Source organism: Microcaecilia unicolor, chromosome 1 (genome assembly GCF_901765095.1).
Source record: "Microcaecilia unicolor chromosome 1, aMicUni1.1, whole genome shotgun sequence".
NCBI classification, from domain to species: Eukaryota; Metazoa; Chordata; class Amphibia; order Gymnophiona; family Siphonopidae; genus Microcaecilia; species Microcaecilia unicolor.
Genome location: NC_044031.1, coordinates 24,540,720 through 24,559,511, shown reverse-complemented (window position 1 = coordinate 24,559,511; position 18,792 = coordinate 24,540,720). Strand labels below are relative to the sequence as shown.

Sequence of the window (18,792 nt, the reverse complement as noted above, 5' to 3'; positions counted from 1 at the left end):
GGCGGTCGTTCCGGTGCCAGAAAATCAGCTTGGCAAGGGACGTTACTCCATTTACTTTGTGGTACCAAAGAAAGGAGGTTCTGTCCGGCCTATCCTCGACCTCAAGGGGGTCAATCGGGCCTTGAAAGTTCGGCACTTTCGCATGGAGACTCTCCGCTCTGTTATAGCGGCAGTGAAGGCAGGGGAGTACCTGGCATCCTTGGACATCAAGGAAGCGTACTTGCATATTCCCATCTGGCCTCCTCATCAACGCTTCCTGTGTTTTGCAGTACTGGGCCGACACTTCCAGTTCAGAGCCCTCCCGTTCGGGTTGGCTACTGCTCCGCGGACCTTCTCCAAAGTAATGGTGGTCATCGCGGCCTTCCTGAGGAAGGAAGGAGTACAAGTCCATCCTTATCTGGACGACTGGTTGATCCGAGCCCCCTCTTATGCAGAGTGCGGCAAAGCTGTGAACCGGGTGGTTGCTCTTTTGAGCTCCCTGGGATGGATCATCAACTGGGAGAAAAGCCAGCTGCGCCCCACTCAGTCCCTGGAGTATCTGGGAGTTCGATTCGACACCCAAGTGGGCAGAGTGTTCCTGCCAGACAATCGGATTGTCAAGCTTCAGGCTCAGGTGAACCAGTTCCTAGTAGCCTCTCTTCTTCGGGCTTGGGACTATGTGCAGCTGTTGGGCTCTATGACGGCCACGATGGAAGTAGTGCCCTGGGCCAGGGCTCATATGAGACCACTTCAACACTCTCTGCTGCAGCGCTGGACTCCGGTGTCGGAGGATTATGCTGTGCGCCTTCCCTTGGGCCCAGCAGTGCGCAAGGCGCTGAGCTGGTGGACGCAGATGGACAAGTTGTCTGCAGGAATGCCTCTGGTGACCCCAGAGTGGATTGTCGTCACGACGGACGCTTCCTTGTCGGGCTGGGGAGCCCACTGTTTGGGAAGGACAGCGCAGGGACTCTGGTCTCCTGCAGAGGCAAAGTGGTCTATCAACCTCCTGGAACTCAGAGCCATTCGGTTGGCGCTTTTGGAGTTCATCCCGGTACTGGCGTTGAAACCGGTACGGGTTCTGTCGGACAATGCCACGGCTGTGGCCTATGTCAACCGCCAGGGAGGTACCAAGAGCGCCCCTCTAGCCAAGGAGGCTATGAATCTATGCCAGTGGGCGGAAGCGAACCTGGAGCAGCTTTCAGCGGCCCACATTGCCGGAGTCATGAATGTCAAGGCGGACTTTCTCAGTCGCCATACCTTGGAGCCCGGAGAGTGGCAGCTATCTGCTCAGGCGTTCTTGGACATCACGAAGCGCTGGGGCCAGCCGAGCCTAGATCTGATGGCGTCATCGGCCAATTGCCAAGTGCCGCGCTTCTTCAGCAGAGGACGGGACCCTCGATCCCTGGGAGTAGATGCTCTTCTCCAACAGTGGCCGACACAAGAGCTTCTCTATGTGTTCCCGCCCTGGCCCATGTTGGGCAGGGTGCTAGACCGGATGGCAAAGCATCCCGGCAGGGTAATCCTGGTGGGTCCGGATTGGCCCAGACGCCCCTGGTATGCGGACTTGATCAGGCTCTCAGTCGACGATCCTCTGCGACTGCCAGTGGAGCAGGGCCTGTTGCATCAGGGTCCCGTGGTGATGGAGGATCCCTCCCCCTTTGGTCTTACGGCCTGGCTATTGAGCGGCAGCGTCTGAGGAAGAAGGGCTTCTCAGACAAGGTCATCGCCACTATGCTGAGAGCGAGGAAGCGCTCTACTTCTACTGCTTACGCCAGGGTTTGGCGTATCTTTGCAGCGTGGTGTGAAGCAGGCTCACTTTCTCCCTTCACTGCTCCAATTTCTTCAGTGTTGGCGTTCCTGCAAGAAGGTCTAGAGAAAGGCCTGTCGCTCAGTTCCCTTAAAGTCCAGGTAGCGGCTCTGGCTTGCTTCAGGGGCCGCCTGAAGGGTGTTTCCCTGGCTTCGCAGCCAGATGTGGTGCGCTTTCTCAAGGGAGTTAATCACCTGCGCCCTCCTCTGCACTCAGTGGTACCTGCGTGGAATCTCAACCTGGTGCTAAGAGCATTGCAGAAGCCGCCTTTTGAACCCTTGTCGAGGGCATCTCTGAAAGACCTGACGTTGAAAGCAGTCTTTTTGGTGGCTATCACTTCAGCCAGAAGAGTTTCCGAGCTCCAGGCGCTCTCTTGTCGAGAGCCTTTTCTGCAGTTCACTGAGGCAGGAGTGACTATTCGCACAGTGCCTTCCTTCCTGCCCAAGATTGTTTCTCGATTCCATGTGAATCAGCAGCTCTGTCTCCCTTCCTTTCGTAGGGAGGACTACCCAGAGGAGTACTCTGCTCTTAAATATCTGGATGTGAGACGAGTCATCATCAGATACTTGGAAGTGACCAATGATTTCCGGAAGTCGGATCATCTGTTTGTCCTGTGTGCAGGTCCTCGTAAGGGTCTGCAGGCTGCTAAGCCTACAGTGGCAAGATGGGTCAAGGAAGCCATTGCAGCGGCTTATGTGGCCGCGGGGAAGGTGCCGCCTATCCAGCTGAAGGCTCACTCCACAAGAGCTCAGGCGGCCTCGATGGCAGAGGCCGGATCCGTCTCCTTGGAAGAGATATGCAAGGCGGCAACTTGGGCTTCGGCTCATACATTCTCCAAGCATTACCGTTTGACTGTGGCTGCACGGGCGGAGGCCCGGTTTGGAGCTTCAGTGTTGAGGTCAGGGATTTCAATGTCCCGCCCTGGGTGAGTACTGCTTCGGTACATCCCACCAGTCTATGGATTGATCAGCTTGATGATATGGAAGGTAAAATTATGTATAATCATACCTGATAATTTTCTTTCCATTAATCATAGCTGATCAATCCATAGCCCCTCCCAGATATCTGTACTGTTTTTGTTCTGGTTGCATTTCAGGTTCAAGTTTAGTCTTCAGTTACTTCAGAAAGACTTCGTGTTCAAGTTTTTTCACTTGGATTCTTCAAGAGTTAAGACGAGTTTGTGTTACAGTGAGCTGCTGCATTCCTCTCCCCTCCGTTTTACGGGGCTGGATTGAGACATAAATTCTGCCGGCACTCCCTCCCGCTTCGTGCGGCTGTAGGGAAGCTTTGTACCCTTCCCGCTTTGGCGGTGTTAGGGTCAGTCAGCTCCTCCCGCGGTTGCGGTTGCAGGATAAGCCAGATCCCCCCGCATCGGCGGGTGTGGTGTCCCTCCCCCGCTCCGCGGGGATGAGCTGGACGGATTCCCCTCCCCCACTTGTGTGGGGATGAGCTGGGTTAATTCCCCTCCCCCGTTTCGGCGGTGGTGAGCTGGGCAGAGTGTCCCTTCGTGGGTGTAATTCTCTAAGTGCTGAGTCCTGCGGATGGAGCTTTGATATCGACATACTGAGGAGTTTCCGGCAGCACATGACCACATATAGGGAGGCAAAAGTTTGCTCTCTATCTCCACCTGCTGGTAGATGGACACAACCCACCAGTCTATGGATTGATCAGCTATGATTAATGGAAAGAAAATTATCAGGTATGATTATACATAATTTTACCTTCAGCGCGCCTGTAATAAAGGCCTTTTTAACATTTTTGCCGAAAATGGACATGTAGCAAAATGAAAATTGCCACGTGTCCGTTTTGGTTCTGAGACCTTACTGCCAGCCATTGACCTAATGGTAAAGACTCACGCGGTAACCGGGCGGTAATGACCTACCCACGTCAAATGCCACGGCGTGCATCCGAAAATAAAAATGATTTTTCTGACGTGCACCAAAAATGAAATTATCGCAAGAGCCACATGGTAGCCGGGTGGTAACTTTATTTTGGAGCGCATTGGTCGTGCATAGACGCAGCTTAGTAAAAGGGCCACTTAGTGTTTTACTATGGGTAAGTTTACAAAGGCAATTTAATTTTCTTAGCTCTAGCTAATAACAACTATCCCCTTCTGTGCATGAGTGAAACATCTCATTGACTTGGATGTAAACCTTCGTTATGTCCCATCTAGATTTAAATGTAACACTTATTTGCTATATATTTTTGTTACATTTGTACCCTGCGCTTTCCCACTCATGGCAGGCTCAATGCGGCTTACATGGGGCAATGGAGGGTTAAGTGACTTGCCCAGAGTCACAAGGAGCTGCCTGTGCCGGGAATCGAACTCAGTTCCTCAGGACCAAAGTCCACCACCCTAACCACTAGGCCACTCCTCCACTGTTGCTACTATTTGAGATTCTACATGGAATGTTGCTATTCCACTAGAAGTCGGCCCTTGCAGATCACCAATGTGGCCGCGCAGGACGTCAGACTCACAGAAACAGAAGCCTGCGCAGCCTTCTACATGGAATGTTGCTAGTGGAATAGCAACATTCCATGTAGAATCTCCAATAGTAGCAACATTCCATGTAGAATCTCCAATAGTATCTATTTTTTTTTTGTTACATTTGTACCCCGCGCTTTCCCACTCATGGCAGGTTCAATGCGGCTTACATGGGGCAATGGAGGGTTAAGTGACTTGCCCAGAGTCACAAGGAGCTGCCTGTGCCTGAAGTGGGAATCGAACTCAGTTCCCCAGGACCAAAGTCCACCACCCTAACCACTAGGCCACTCCTCCATCACCCTGAGGCGCCGATGTTCAGAGCAAACATGGAGGTTAGAGGCTATTGGGCAGACTGGAAAACTCTTTTTATTGGAAAAAACTAAAAACAAATAACATACAAATCAAAACCAAGCCCCTAGCTATACACGGTCCTCCTATCTATGTACACCCCCTCCCCCTCCTCAATAGTACAGTGGAAACTGTTTATTAGAAAGACCAAAGAAAAAAACCGGACATGCAAATCAAACCCCAGGCTCCTAGCTAGACATGGTCTGCTTATCTATGTACACCCCCTCCTCAATAATACAATGGATCAACCCCCCCCCCCCCCCGACCCCCCACAACCCCTTCAGACAACTGGCACACAATCCCCTGGGAAGCATGTCCCCTCATGGCGGCTTAAGCCTCACGTGTCTCCACCACCTCGAAGCCACCCCCACCCCTTTTTCCACCCTTTCCCACTTCGCCGCTTCCTGCACCGCCCTTACCACATCCCAGCTGACTACCTCCGCCGGCCGGACCTCCTGGTACAGGGACACCCTGCAGCGCGCCATCCAGAGGCAGTACCGCAATATCACCGAAATCAGAAAGCGTGTTACCGGATCCCCGCGTCCCTCTCCACCCTCTGGGCCATACACCCAGTCCGCATAGCTGTAGTTGCGGAAACTGGGGATCTGCAGCAACGAGGAAACCCGTTCAGAGACCTGGACTGTAAATGGGCACCTCACCAGGAAATGCTCCATCGTCTCTTCAGTTCCAGCACATTCCTCCCGTGGGCACCCTCTATCCCGCACATTGCGATATTTCAAATTTCCTCGGACGTACAGTCTACCGTGAAAGGACAGCCACGCCAGGTCTTTATACTTCACCGGGATGCGGTTCGAAGCAATCAACCGTAACCCCTGCTGCATCCGTGGGGCCGGCGCGTCCCTCAGCGCCAGAAGAGCTGAGAACACCTGCGCCCGTACTCTGTCCATCCAGACCCCCCGTTATAAGTACATAAGTACATAAGTACATAAGTAGTGCCATACTGGGAAAGACCAAAGGTCCATCTAGCCCAGCATCCTGTCACCGACAGTGGCCAATCCAGGTCAAGGGCACCTGGCACGCTCCCCAAACGTAACAACATTCCAGACAAGTTATACCTCCCCCACCGTCAGCCCCCACACCCTCACCAATTTCACTAGGGTCTTGCAATAACTCACCCCCCCCGGAGCCCCCCTTCGCAGTGCCACTACCCTCCCCCCCTCCCGCCATAGGTCCCAATATCTCGGCCACCACTGCAGGACACTCCTAGCCCACCCCGGTGGCTCCCGCCCTACCGCCCTCCCCAGATTGAACTGCAGGAACAAAGCGCTGAAAAACAGGACTGGGTTTATCATGCCCACCCCCCCCTCCCTCCTAGGCAGATAGGTAACATTCCGTTTTACCGGATTCGTCCTGTTGCCCCAGAGCAGCCGGAAGAACACCCCATACAAGGCCGTGTACCGGCTCTCCGGCAGCAGGCAGATGTAACTGACGAACAGAAACAAAGGAACTAAGTGTGCCTTGATGAGCTGTACCCGCTCCCCCATGGTCATTTTCCACCCCTTCCATCTATCCACCCTCCCCTTCACTTCTTGGAGACACCTATCCCAGTTGTAGAGCCTATAATCCCCCTTCTCGAAGTATATTCCCAAGACCCGTATACGTTCCACAGCTGTAGGAAACCTACCTCCCAACTCAAATTGCAGCCCCTGATCCCCAACCCACAGGCTATTGGACTTTTGAAAATTGACCTGCGACGCTGTTGCCTGCGAGTATTCCTGGATCAGGTTCTGCAATCTACCTCCCTCCCTCTGGTCCGCTACCCACACTGTAACGTCATCTGCATACGCCACGACCCTTAACTGGTTATTGTCCCCCACCTCCACCCCTTCCAGCCCCTCCGCCCCCCCCTTCTCCAGCCGTCTTATAAAAGGGTCGATGGCGTATGCATACAACAGCGGGCTGAGTGGGCACCCCTGTCGGACCCCTGCCCCTACCTCAAACCCCTGCCCTCTCCACCCGTTAACCAGGGGAAAACACCCCGCATGCCGATAGAGTAGCTGTAATTGCTCTATCCAACCCTTCGGAAACCCATAGCGCTCCAGAATGCTCCATAGGACACCCCACTGCACTCTATCAAACGCTTTTTCCTGGTCGAGTGTTACCAACAGCCTACCATGCCCTCCCACTCTACTGCGTTCTACCCCCTCCCGCACCCACGCTGCAGCTTCCAAGACCCCTCTCCCTTTAACCCCACATGCTTGCGAGGCTGCTAGCAAATCCCCAGACACCTGCCTCATTCTCTGGAATAGCATTCGCGCAAAGATTTTTCGATCCGTATTAAGCAGTGCTATAGGCCGCCAGTTGGCCAGCATCGCCGGGTCCTTCCCCTTACTTAGTAGGATAAGAGCCGCCTCTGTCAAGGAACTAGGCAAGGAACCCTCCAACTGGGCTGCCCCCCATACCCTCACCAGGATCGGCACCAGCTGCTCCTTAAAGGCCTGGTAGAACTCAGTTGTTAGCCCATCCGGCCCCGGCGAGGTCTTCCTGTGGAGCGCCCCGATGGCTTCCTCCACCTCCTGTTCTGTCCACGGGTTCAAGAGGGCCTGAAGCTGGGGTCCCCTGTGACCTATCCCCGGGGTTCCTTCCACATAACACTCCATCTGCTCCATATCAATCTGCTGGGCTGAAAGGAACGCCGCAAAGTGGTCCCTCACTGCCCCCAGAATCCCCTCCTTGGTGTCCTGCAGGACCCCCTGTGCATCCCGCACCCCCTCCATCACCCTGCGCGCCCTCCGCTCCCGGCAGCATGCGAAGGGGTCCGGGCTACACATTTTCCCGAAGTCCCGCTCATACACCAAGGAGGTGTAGCGGTTGTACTGTACCTGCTCCAGGAGTGCTTGGAGATCATGTATTTCTTCCTCCCTCCCCCCTTGTGAAATCAATGTGTCCCTCTTTTTCTTTATTGCCATGCCCAACTTTGTCCTTTCCCTCCCCTCCCTTCTCGCCTGTCTGAGAAAGAATCCCCGCGTTCGTCTTTTCACTGTATCCCACCACTCCCCCAATGACTGAAATGCCCCCTGCACTGACACCTGATCTTCCAAAAACCGGCGGTACTCCTCCCGCACCTGCTCGCTACCTAACCACTTTAAATTTAGTCGCCATAACCCCCTCCCTGGCCTCTGCGCTGCCGCCCCCCCCACCTGAAGGAGGACCATGTGGTGGTCTGAAAAGTCCACGTCCACGGTTCGTGGACCCCCCAGACAAACCCCCTTCTTTACCAGGAATCTATCGATTCTACTTTTACACTGCCCTCGAAAGAACGTGAACCCCTCCTGTTCCTCACAGAAGGCCACATGCGCGTCTACCAGCTCCGCCTCCCGCATGATCCCTGCCAGCCTCACCCCGTCATAGCCCACCTGTACCGATCGTCCCCCACTATCCTTTTTCCGCAATATGGTGTTAAAATCTCCCCCCCAGACTACTTGGCGCGAAGTGTATAGGTAGGGCTTGATCTTCCCAAAGAGGAGCACCCTTTCCTTCTTGCTTTGGGGCCCGTACACATTCACCACCCTCAGTGCTCTATCCTCCCAAATCGCATCCACAACAAGACATCTCCCCACCCCCAGCTCCACCACTCGCTGAATATTCACCCGGTGGGACTTAAATAAGATCCCCACCCCACCATACCTCTCCCCCGCCAACCCCCACACCGAGGGACCCCACTTCCAGGCCCGCCTTGCCCGCCTGATCACCTCAATGGACCGCAGCCGAGTCTCCTGGAGCAGGAAGCAATCTGCTTGGACCCTCGCGAACCAGTCATACGCTAAACCCTGCTTCTTCGGAGAGGCGATGCTGGCCACATTCAGCGTGGCAAATGTCAACACTAAGCCTGCCATCCTCATTGCGAGTCACGGGTCTGCTCACTCCCAACTTCTTTCCTTATCTCCTGGGATACCCCCTTCTTACCCTGAAGCAGGTCCTCTGCTATGCGGTCTACATCATCCCCTGCCAGATCCCCCTCCCCCCCCCCGCAGCCGTCCTGTCTGCACCTTACCCCCCCCTCCCCCTTTCTTCCTTCCTTTCTTCTTTGCTCTATCCGGACCCACCCCCTGATCCCTCCCTCTCCCCTCTTCACCCCCGCCCCCTACCTCCTCCTCCGAGTCCTCCACCTCCCCCAAGTCCTCCAAGTCCTCCAGATCCTCCTCTAGCTCCACTCTGTCCCCCCAAGCCTGCACTTGGGCCTTCACCACCTGCCCGGCCCCCTCAGCTTTCCTCTTACTCCCCTTTCCCCTCCCTCCCTCCCTTCCCTCTTCCTCCTCCCTCACCCCTCCCCCTCCCCCCAGAGCCTTCCCGCCCTTCTTCCTACCACCAGTACCCTCCTCCAGTGCTTCCTCATATTTCCGTTTGCCCTCTCCAATCCCCCCTGCCGCCCCCTCTTCCTCCATTAACTCCACCTCTTCTCCTTCCCCCTGTTCTTCCTCCTCCCTCCCAACCTCCCTATCCTCCTCCTCCTCCTCCAACACCTGAAATCTGTTCCTCCCCCTCTTCCCCTGCAGCGACCCCTCCCTGCCCACCCCTACTTTCCCCCCCCTCCGAAACTTCCCTTTCCTCTGTGGCACTTGTACCCACTCCCCCTCTCCCCCCTGCTCCACTCCTGACCCAGCCCCCTGCCGCCCCCCCTCCTGCATCCCCTCCTTCGCCCCCCCTTGCCCCTCCCTGCCTATCACCCCCTGCCCTATCCCCTCCTCCATTACCCCCCCCTCCCCGTCCCTTCCCCCACATATCCCACTCGTTATGGGCCGCCCTAGGGCAGTTCCGATATGCATGGCCTAACCCGCCGCAGAGGTTGCACCTGATCGCGGTGCAGTCCTCTGTGGCATGCTGATCCCCGCATCTTCCACACTTTACCACTGGGCATGACATGCTGAAGTGCCTAAACGAACCACATCTGAAGCACTGCCGCGGCTGCCCCTTGTAAAAGCACAGTATCCTGTCACGACCGATAAAGGCAGCCGAAGGAATGTGCTGGACCACATGGCTCTCCTGTCTCAATTTGACCAGGGCTCCCCAACCTCCTGCCCAAACCCTGCTTGGATCCGGTAACTTTGTAAGTGGGGATCTCAGCTCCGCGTACCTCTGTAGCCAGTAGGCTAAATCTGCCCCAGAGATAGACTCATTTCTCACGAGCAGGGTGATCTGCACCAGGTCCGGCTTGCTGACTGGAATGGCCCTGAGGTCCCGCCACTCCCCCTTTCCCCTCACCCCCTCGTACCTTTCCCAGAATATTTCCATCCCCCTCTGGGTCATGAAGCTCAAGTCATATTCTGGGATGTTGATGGGGTGTATACACGCGTAAAAGTCCTCGGGTATAAACCCCATCCCCATCACCAGCCTCAAGACCCGATCCCTGGAGGGCATTGCCCCCTCCCCTATCCATTTGAGCTGTACCACATTTCGCCGCTTAGGCAGCTGTCCACCCCCTGTCCCCGCTCCCCCCCAACCCCTCCCTGGGCCCTCAAAACCACCCGATCTCCCCCCCTCCCTCCTTCCCCCTCCCTGGACTACTGCCGCAAAGGACTTGGACCCCAGCCCCCACCGCCCCCCCTCCACACTTGTTCCAGCCCTTCCCTCTGCCTCCCCCCCCTTCTGTCCCTCTGCCCCTCCCCTCATCCCTCTCCCTTCCTCAATATCCACCGCCCCCTCCCCCTCCCGTTGTCCCCCGTCCCCTTCCCTCTCAGACAAACATCCAGCAACGTCCATAGTCAGTTCTGCGGCTTGGGCTGCCTCCAACTGATTGTCCTGCCCATCACCACTTCCTGGAATGTCCCTGCTCGTCCCTGCCACTGCAGGCTCCAGCCTCTGGGCTAATCGCCTCCTCTCCTCTGTCTCCTGGCGATACTCTGGCACCTGCCCAGTCAGGTCTGCAGCTGGCGATACCAGACTCCCTGCTCGCTCTGCCCCCGAACTCCCTCCAACCTCCGGCACCAGGGGCGAAGCCTCCGGAACTCCGCCGCTCCCCTTGGCTCCTCGCTCCCAGCCGTCCTGCTGGCAGGTCTGCTCCACCACCCGCTGCACATCTGTTAGACTTGCCATGTCCACTTCTGTAGTCAACGAAAGTCTCTCAACAATCGGGTTACTTCCCTCTTGCTTCTGGTGCAGTCCCTCCTGCGTTCTCCCAATGGCTGGCGCTTCCCGGGGGCATGGCTTGTCTGTTCCTGATTCCGCCACAGGCTGGCTGTTAGCACCCCCCGATTTCACCTCTTGTAATGGACAGCTGGTCAAATGAGCTCCCAGCTGCTGCCCGCTCCTATTCCTCTCTCTCCGACCCCTCTCCTGTAAACCGCCAGCTACTCCATGCTCAGGGAAGACATCCCCTGCTCCCGGACTTCGTGGGCGGGGCTTCTCCAGATGCCATGCTGCTTCGGTTTCCACTTCAGTCATTGCAGACCCGGCCAAAAATACCGGAGTCTGCCTCTGCTGACCCTTTTCCAACAGGGCCTCCTTCACGGCAACTGTCTCTGCTGTTTGCACAACTGCAGGTAAGCCCTCTGAGACTTCGACCACCACCTCTGTAGAAAACAGGCTGCTACCTGCGTCTCCCTCTGCTGCCTCCATTATCTGGAGTTTTGAAAAGTTACTGAGTTCTGTCCTCCCCTCCACAGGTAGGATCTCTACTCCAGCCCCCACCTCAGAGCCATGTCCTGCCGCTGCCTCCTTATCCTCTGGCTGCTGGGTAAGTGCTCTAGACTGTGTTGCCAACTGTCTCATGTATTTTAAAGTGGGGTCACCTCTGAACCCAGACAACTCTTTTGAGTCTAATGCTGCTGAAGACACTGAAGCTTGCTGCAACTGTAGTGTTCCTGAACCCCCAGACTGTGGTATTGAAGCCATCCTTTCTCGGTTAACATAGAGCTCCCTCAAAGGATTCACAGAGCCCTTTTTTAAACAGTTCAACAAGTGTTCTTTTTTCCCCAACAACTTTGATATCCGGGCTTCCTCTTTAACATACATTTGTCTGTGCTCCGCTGGGGCAAATTTACACATAGTTCTTGCCATTTTCAGACGTTTTCCTAGCTCCACTACTTCTTTTTCCACCAGCTTAATTCGTCTTACAATATTTACCACACTACTTGCTGGATCATCAGGGTCATAGCTCACTTCAAGGAACTCCTCATCTGACGATCCACTCTCCTCACTCTCACTCTCAGCTGCCTCCAGCAAAGGCTTCTGGCAAACTTCCATCGCCTCTTCCTTCTCCCTTCCTTGGAAGCGCCCTTCTGGGGCCTGTACTATCTTCCTCCCCCCTCCACTGTCTTCTCGCTTACCTTCCGCAAGCTGGGCCATGGAGGGGGAAATGCTCTGGTGGCCTCCACTGGGCTGCTTCTCCCTTCGGTCCACTGGACTCCTTTCCCTTCTCCCGGTAGTCAAACCAGGGAGAGAGCCACTCCTTTCGGCCTTCTGGTCCCGGGCCCCAGGAGGCCCCATAGCCTGGGACTTTCCTGAGGCCTTCTCCCCAGGGACCCTCCTCATCTTTGGGGAGGGAGCTAGGTCTCACTCCCTTTCCACTGGAAGTCAGCAGAGCTCTCTAAAACACCTCCTTCCTCCTCAGCAGACTGGATGGACCGTTCAGGTCTTTATCTGCCGTCATTTACTATGTTACTATGTTATTTGCACTGGACTAGCACCTGTGTTTGTCAGCGCACAATCCTCAGAGGTGCCTCCTGTGGCAATTAACAAGTGCAGGGGTGGCCTAGTGGTTAGAGCACCGGTCTTGCAATCCAGAGGTGGCCGCTTCAAATCCCACTGCTGCTCCCTGTGATCTTGGGCAAGTCACTTAACCCTCCATTGCCTCAGGTACAGACTTAGATTGTGAGCCCTCCTGGGACAGAGAAATATCCAGAGTACCTGAATGTAACTCACCTTGAGCTACTACTGAAAAAGGTGTGAGCCAAATCTAAATTAAAAAAAACCCAAAAACATGATTACTAGGATAAGAAAAGGTGAGAAGACAGAATGGACACACAGAAATCATGCCACATCCACACAACACTTTCTGGGATACTGTCAGCAGTTACTGGGTTAATCATTAAAGACACAACATATTACATTCTCTAGAACAGAGTTTTTCAATCAGTGTTCAGGTTAAATTTTAAAACAGATGGTGTTTTTTTTTTTGTGTGTGGGGATGGTCTGCAGTGCCCGGATTAAAATGTAAAAAGTTTTCAATTTAATGTAGGTGGGTTTCTGGGTGCAGGTGGGCTCTGCAGTGCAGCTGTTGGGTACACTACTTAGAAATGGGAAATGGGACTTGATATACCGCCTTTGTGAGGTTTTTGCAACTACATTCAAAGCGGTTTACATATATTCAGGTACTTATTTTGTACCAGGGGCAATGGAGGGTTAAGTGACTTACCCACAGTCACAAGGAGCTGCAGTGGGAATTGAACCCAGTTCCCCAGGATCAAAGTCCACTGCACTAACCACTAGGCTACTCCTCCACTAGCAACATTCTGTGTAGAAGGCTGCACAGGCTTCTGTTTCTGTGAGTCTGACGTCCTGCACGTACGTGCAGGACGTCAGACTCACAGAAGCAGAAGCCTGCGCGGCCACATTGCTGATCTGCAAGGGCAGGCTTCTACATAGAATGTTGCTAGTGGAATAGCAACATTCCATGTAGAATCTCAAATAGTAGCAACATTCCAGAATCTCAAATAGTAGCAACAGCAACATTCCATGTTGAATGTCAAATAGGGAAAGGAATTTTGGATATTGGACTTGATATACCGCCTTTGTGAGGTTTTTGCAACTACATTCAAAGCGGTTTACATATATTCAGGTACTTATTTTGTACCAGGGGCAATGGAGGGTTAAGTGACTTACCCACAGTCACAAGGAGCTGAAGTGGGAATCGAACCCAGTTCCCCAGCATCAGAGTCCACTGCACTGACCACTAGGCTACTCCTCCATTCCACCAATAAGAGCCAACCTCATCAGTGATGTCACAATGGCTTGATTGCCCAATACTTGGCTCACTTCTGATATTGTGATGTCATAAGGGAAAGGGAAATGGGACTTGATCTACCGCCTTTCTGAGGTTGTTGCAGCTACATTCAAAGCAGTTTACATATATTCAGGTACCAGGGGCAATGGAGGGTTATGTGACTTGCTCAGAGTCACAAGGAGCTGCAGTGGGAATCGAACCCAGTTCCCCAGAATCAAAGTCCACTGCACTAACCACTAGGCTACTCCTCCACTCCATCATCAAGTGCATTCTCAAGCATTATTTTGTAGTATCCCAAGAAACACTACTCATACCTTTATACACAGTGCCCACCCGTATTAGCTCTGGGCCCACCCAAAATGTCAGCTCTGGCTTCACCACTGGTATGGCTACTGTTATGTTCTTATAATTTTCCTTGACCTCTATGTTTCCTGCTAAAAAAATGTTTGAGTTACCTCCTGGAAGTGTCGAAAGCTCTGCAATCCAATTTACCACCTTTAAGTATAGTTTATTAAGAGTGTCAATCTGAAGCTCAAGGTCAAGGAGCTACTGAGTTGGATTTCTCTAATCTATCTGCTTTATTGGAAACATCAGATCGTGAGGAGGGAGATGTCACCACCTTGATAGTAACCTCAGTTTTAACAGTGGAGAAAGAACGGTTGCTGAAATTATTTGTTAAGAATCTGGACAAACTGTTTTTGAATTTTAGATATATATGAAGCCGAAACACAGAAATGAGCAAGCAATTCCTTCTAATGAGGCCAGGCAGTGGCGTAGCCAAGGGTGGGCTCGGGTGGGCCCAGGCCCATCCACTTTGGGTTCAGGCTCACCCAGTAGCAATGTAACAGGACCCTCAGCAGTGTAAATCAGGAGACAAGAGGCAAATGGTTCCAGCAAGACAGCTTTATTGCTAGCAATGTACAGCACTGAGTTCCGTCTCAGAATACTGTGTGTCAGAAACCAGCTGACACTTACATTTATACCTCCCCTCTGGGCCTGCGCATTAGGCCCCTTATACATCACGGTTGTCATGCGCAGTAAACGTTTGTAGTTCTTGTAGTTCTTACAGTACATACACACGTCATAACACTGAAATGATACTGGCAGGGAAAACGAAACTTATCTCCCCGTTCTAACACACACACACACATAATCCCACAATGCTTCTTTCACAGAGTTGATAAGGCTCAATGGAGCTTAAGGCTCAGAGATGCAGGGTGGGGGTGGCTACACTCCCAGATTATCTTTTATTCATGTAGCGACTACGTCGGAGTTCCCAGGGTTGCGGTCTTCCCGCAACACTGGGCGGCTTCTCTTGCAGCAGTTGCGGCAAAATTTTAGCGGCTGCGGGGTGCGGGTTTGGGCTCTTCTCTGTGGCCGCTGTGTGCTTTTTTTTTCCGGGGCTTCTATTGGTCCAATTTGGTCCAATAGAAGCTTTTCCTGGGCTTCTATTGGTCCAATTTGGTCCAATAGAAGCCTTTCAGGGGCGTGTCGACGTCAGGGACGGGGTTAACGACGTCAGGGGTGACACGAGAGGCGGGGTTTGTGACGCGGGAGGCGGGGTTTGTGACGCTGGAGGTGGGGTTTGTGGCACGGGAGGCGGGGTTTGTGACGTGGGAGGCGGGGTTTGATTTTGGGCGTTTTTGGGCGGGTTTTAGGCTGATTTTGGGCTGGGAAAATTTTTCCCATCTGGCAACCTTGGTACGTGCAGGCTGATTGTGTGTACAAGCCTTGGCTACTAAATGTTACAAGCGATTATCTACTGCCCTGCATCCTGTCTCAAACAGTTATTCCAGCATCTTTGGTATATTGCAAGCAGAAGCTGACAGTTTGTAGTTAAGGCACAGTGCAAGAGAATATAAAAGTTCTGTACAAGCTCTGGTTTGGAATGTGGTATAAAGAAGCCAAAGTCCTTGATTAAATGTGCACAGGTCTTGAGGTAGTCCCATCAGTCCTGATCCGGCACCGATGCAGGCCAGATCCAGCCGTCACTCCTACAGCAACACATCTATAATGTGGCTGGCAGGGATTCCCAAGCCCCCCACCAGTCGAAAACTCCCAACTGTCCCTCCTGCATACCTTTTAAATAGCAGATCTTTGCCTGCAGCAAGCAGCGACTGACACATACTGTTTGCACCAGCCCCGCAGCCTTCCCTCTTATGTATTCCCGCCTATGCGGAAACAGGAAGTTGCATCCGAGGAAAGGCTGTGGGGCCAGCATGAGCAGTGTGTATTAGTTGCTGCTCACTGTTGGTGAAAATCTGCTATTTCAAAGGTATTCAGGGAAGGGTGGATGTTTGAGAGACCATATGGATGCAGGCAAGAAATCACTTGTGGGACAAGGCGGAGTTCTGCCCACCCATCTTGGGCCCAGGCCTACCCAAATTTAGGTGTCTGGCTACACTCCTGAGGCCAGGGGTGCTTTAGTTAAAAGCAACCTTCCATGTAAATGCATAGGGGCACTTTAACTAAGCCGCAGTTCCAGCATCAATCTTCCTTCCCTCCAGCCCCCTCCCCTTGGCAAGTCCAGTACCTCTTCCCCTCCCTCCCCTCTCCTACAGGTGCAGGACTTCTCTCTCTTCACTTTGACCTCCAGCCCCCCTCCTGCAGGGCGATTATTCCCCCCCCCCCCCCCCCCCCCCCATATCTGCTCTTCCTTTCCCTCAACCCCCTGCTTTCTATTTTACTAGCTGTTAAGCCCTTTAAAACGGGCGAGATTTCCAGCTACCCTCCTCGCCGCCGCTCTCTCCCCCCTCCGTACCAGGCCCCCTGCACTGACCTGACAGCGCCTCTCACCTCCATGTTTGTTTTCAGGCTCCAGCGGCAGCGTCCGACAGTCCGACTCCGTTTCCCTCTCTTTTCCTCCCTCTGACATCATCACGTCTTGACGAGAGGGCGGGACAGAGAGGGAAGTCTCTACTGCACATTTGCAGGTGAGTCGGTCACTTGCCATTTATATGTTTGATATTTCCAGCACTGCCTGGCAGCAATTCATGCAGGCCTACTCTGGGGCCTTCCCTCTGCCAAGTGTCCCGCCCAGGCTGAAGGAAGGCCCTTGGGACTGGCTGAAACAGCCTGCTCTTGTTAACAGAGCCAGCACTGCTTTAAAAGAGTAATGCAATACCATAACTTATTCTTCTTTACCTTGTATGTAAGCACCTTAACGCAATGCCTTTTGTAATCCTGTTACCCGGAAATGGCAACCGCCATTACGGCAAATGTAAGCCACATTGAGCCTGCAAATCGGTGGGAAAATGTGGGATACAAATGCTACAAATAAATAAATAATCACAGCAAGAGAGTATTGCATGGGGAAGACAGAGGGAGAGAGCAGAAAAGTGCTGCATCGGAGGGGAGGGGACTGGTGGGGAGAGAAGCCTGAGCCCAGCCACAGGGGAGGAGGATACCAGCCCAAATTTTGTGAGCCAGTTGTTAAAGTAGCCGCGGGGGATCTACTTTAACAAGTGACTCGCAAAATTCAAGAGAGGCGCAGTGCCCCTTAGGTGCACGGAGCCGTAGATAACATGGCGCCGTGCACCGAGGGGACTGGCGTGTTAGCCCCAGCGGGGTGCCAAGGCGAACGCGAGGTGGGCTCGTTCCCGCCGCAAACGGGCACCCCGCTGGGAGAGGGAGGAGTGAAAGCGGGGTTTAAAACCCTGGGGAGGAGCCCGGACATCCTTTTTCGCGTCCGGGCTCCAGGTGCACCTCACCTGAACGGTGATCCGGCCGAGCGGCACGATACAGCGATCCCCCTGCCCCTGGCGACCCCCTGCACTGGGCACAGGCAGTGGCTCCTAGCGCATCCCGCGCTCCTTCACAGGAGACCCGGCTGTGTCCGCGTCGGGTCCAGGATCGAGTGGAGGACGGTGAGGCGCAGCGTGTGTGGCAGCGACTTTTACCAGACTCGACGAGCCGCTCTAGCTCTGGGGCTTTTCTGGGACGCGATCCCACTGACGGCGGGCGGATCAGTGCACCAGGAGGAGCAGCGTTGCGAATCCCTTCATCGAAGACAGCCCTCCCCCCCCCGGAGGGAGGTCGGACGACCCAGCGCCCTCACCCGACTGGAGAACATTTATTTAGATCCTTGTTTGTCGACAACCTTGCATTACCCTCCCCCATCAGAATGGAAGTGGCTGCAGGTACAGACGAGATCGAAACCTGTCCCACTCAGGAAATCAGGGCAGAGGACGGGCACAGTGCATCACCCAGGCAGGCAGACGAGACGTCAGCGTACGAAGAAGACCGGAGCGACGCAACCGAGACGCCGCCTCTGAGCACCGCACACAAAAGGAAAGGACAAAGAAAGCAAGCAAACAAGAAAGCAGCCGTCACTGCAGACACCATACCGGCCAAGAAGGACAAGAAAAAGAAAACCAAAGGAAGGCAGGATACAGCCACCTCAGGAGGCTTGCCGCACCCGCCAACATTCCCGGGATGGACAATGCCACAGAGCATAGTAGCTCAGGCGACGGAGGGTTTGGGGCCATTGGCGGGGCAAGGGCAGCACACGATCACGCCCCCTTGGCCATATGGCATGGGATGGGGCTACCCCCAACAACCGCCATACTATGGGGCATGGCCAGGATTTGCCCCCCCCCCCCCTAACCAGCCATGGCAAGCGACGGGTGCTGCCCAACGCCCGGCACACACAGTGGCCTCGGGCAACCCAGACCCTAGCAACGGGGGCCCTAAACCAGTTAAACCGATACTGGACCCTGCTCAGAGAGACGCTAAGCAGACGACGGGCACTGCAGGTACGTCCTGTGGCACTCACATATGCGAGAATGTAAATGTTGATATGAATGTGGGGGCGAGAGCAGGCTTGTCGGAAGGGAGCAATGCAGTGAGTGGAGGAGAGCAGGGCACACACAATGAGAGAGAGGGCACCAACACATGTCAAGGCACGCTTGCCAGTGAGGCTAAGCCCGCAAATGACAAAAAAGCGAAAAAGAAAGGGAAAGGAAAGAAAAAGAGTAGGCGAGGAGATTCCGACACAGGGAGCAGTTCGGGTTCGTCGTCCTCATCGTCCTCTTCATCGGATGAGGACGACGAAGCACAGAGCGCAGAAGTAGGTACGGCGGGCTCCAGGGTGGATCGTCCACCGCCCTTGACAGCCCTGCCGCACATATGGAGGCTAGTGCCCAAATCCACCCGTAAAAAGATAAAGAACAAAAAATACTTTGACATGTTTCAGGTACTAGAGGGGAGGAA

At 54.0% G+C, this 18,792-nt stretch overlaps 2 protein-coding genes across 2 annotated transcripts in view; one reads left to right on the top strand and one right to left on the bottom strand.

Annotated features, from left to right (window-relative positions):
• Window positions 1-18,792, top strand: part of LOC115463370 (gastrula zinc finger protein XlCGF26.1-like) — a 952,960-nt gene that overhangs the window by 119,519 nt on the left and 814,649 nt on the right. The window lies entirely within an intron of this gene.
• The window catches only part of LOC115463343 (oocyte zinc finger protein XlCOF6-like), a 389,691-nt gene that overhangs the window by 219,466 nt on the left and 151,433 nt on the right, over window positions 1-18,792 (bottom strand). The window lies entirely within an intron of this gene.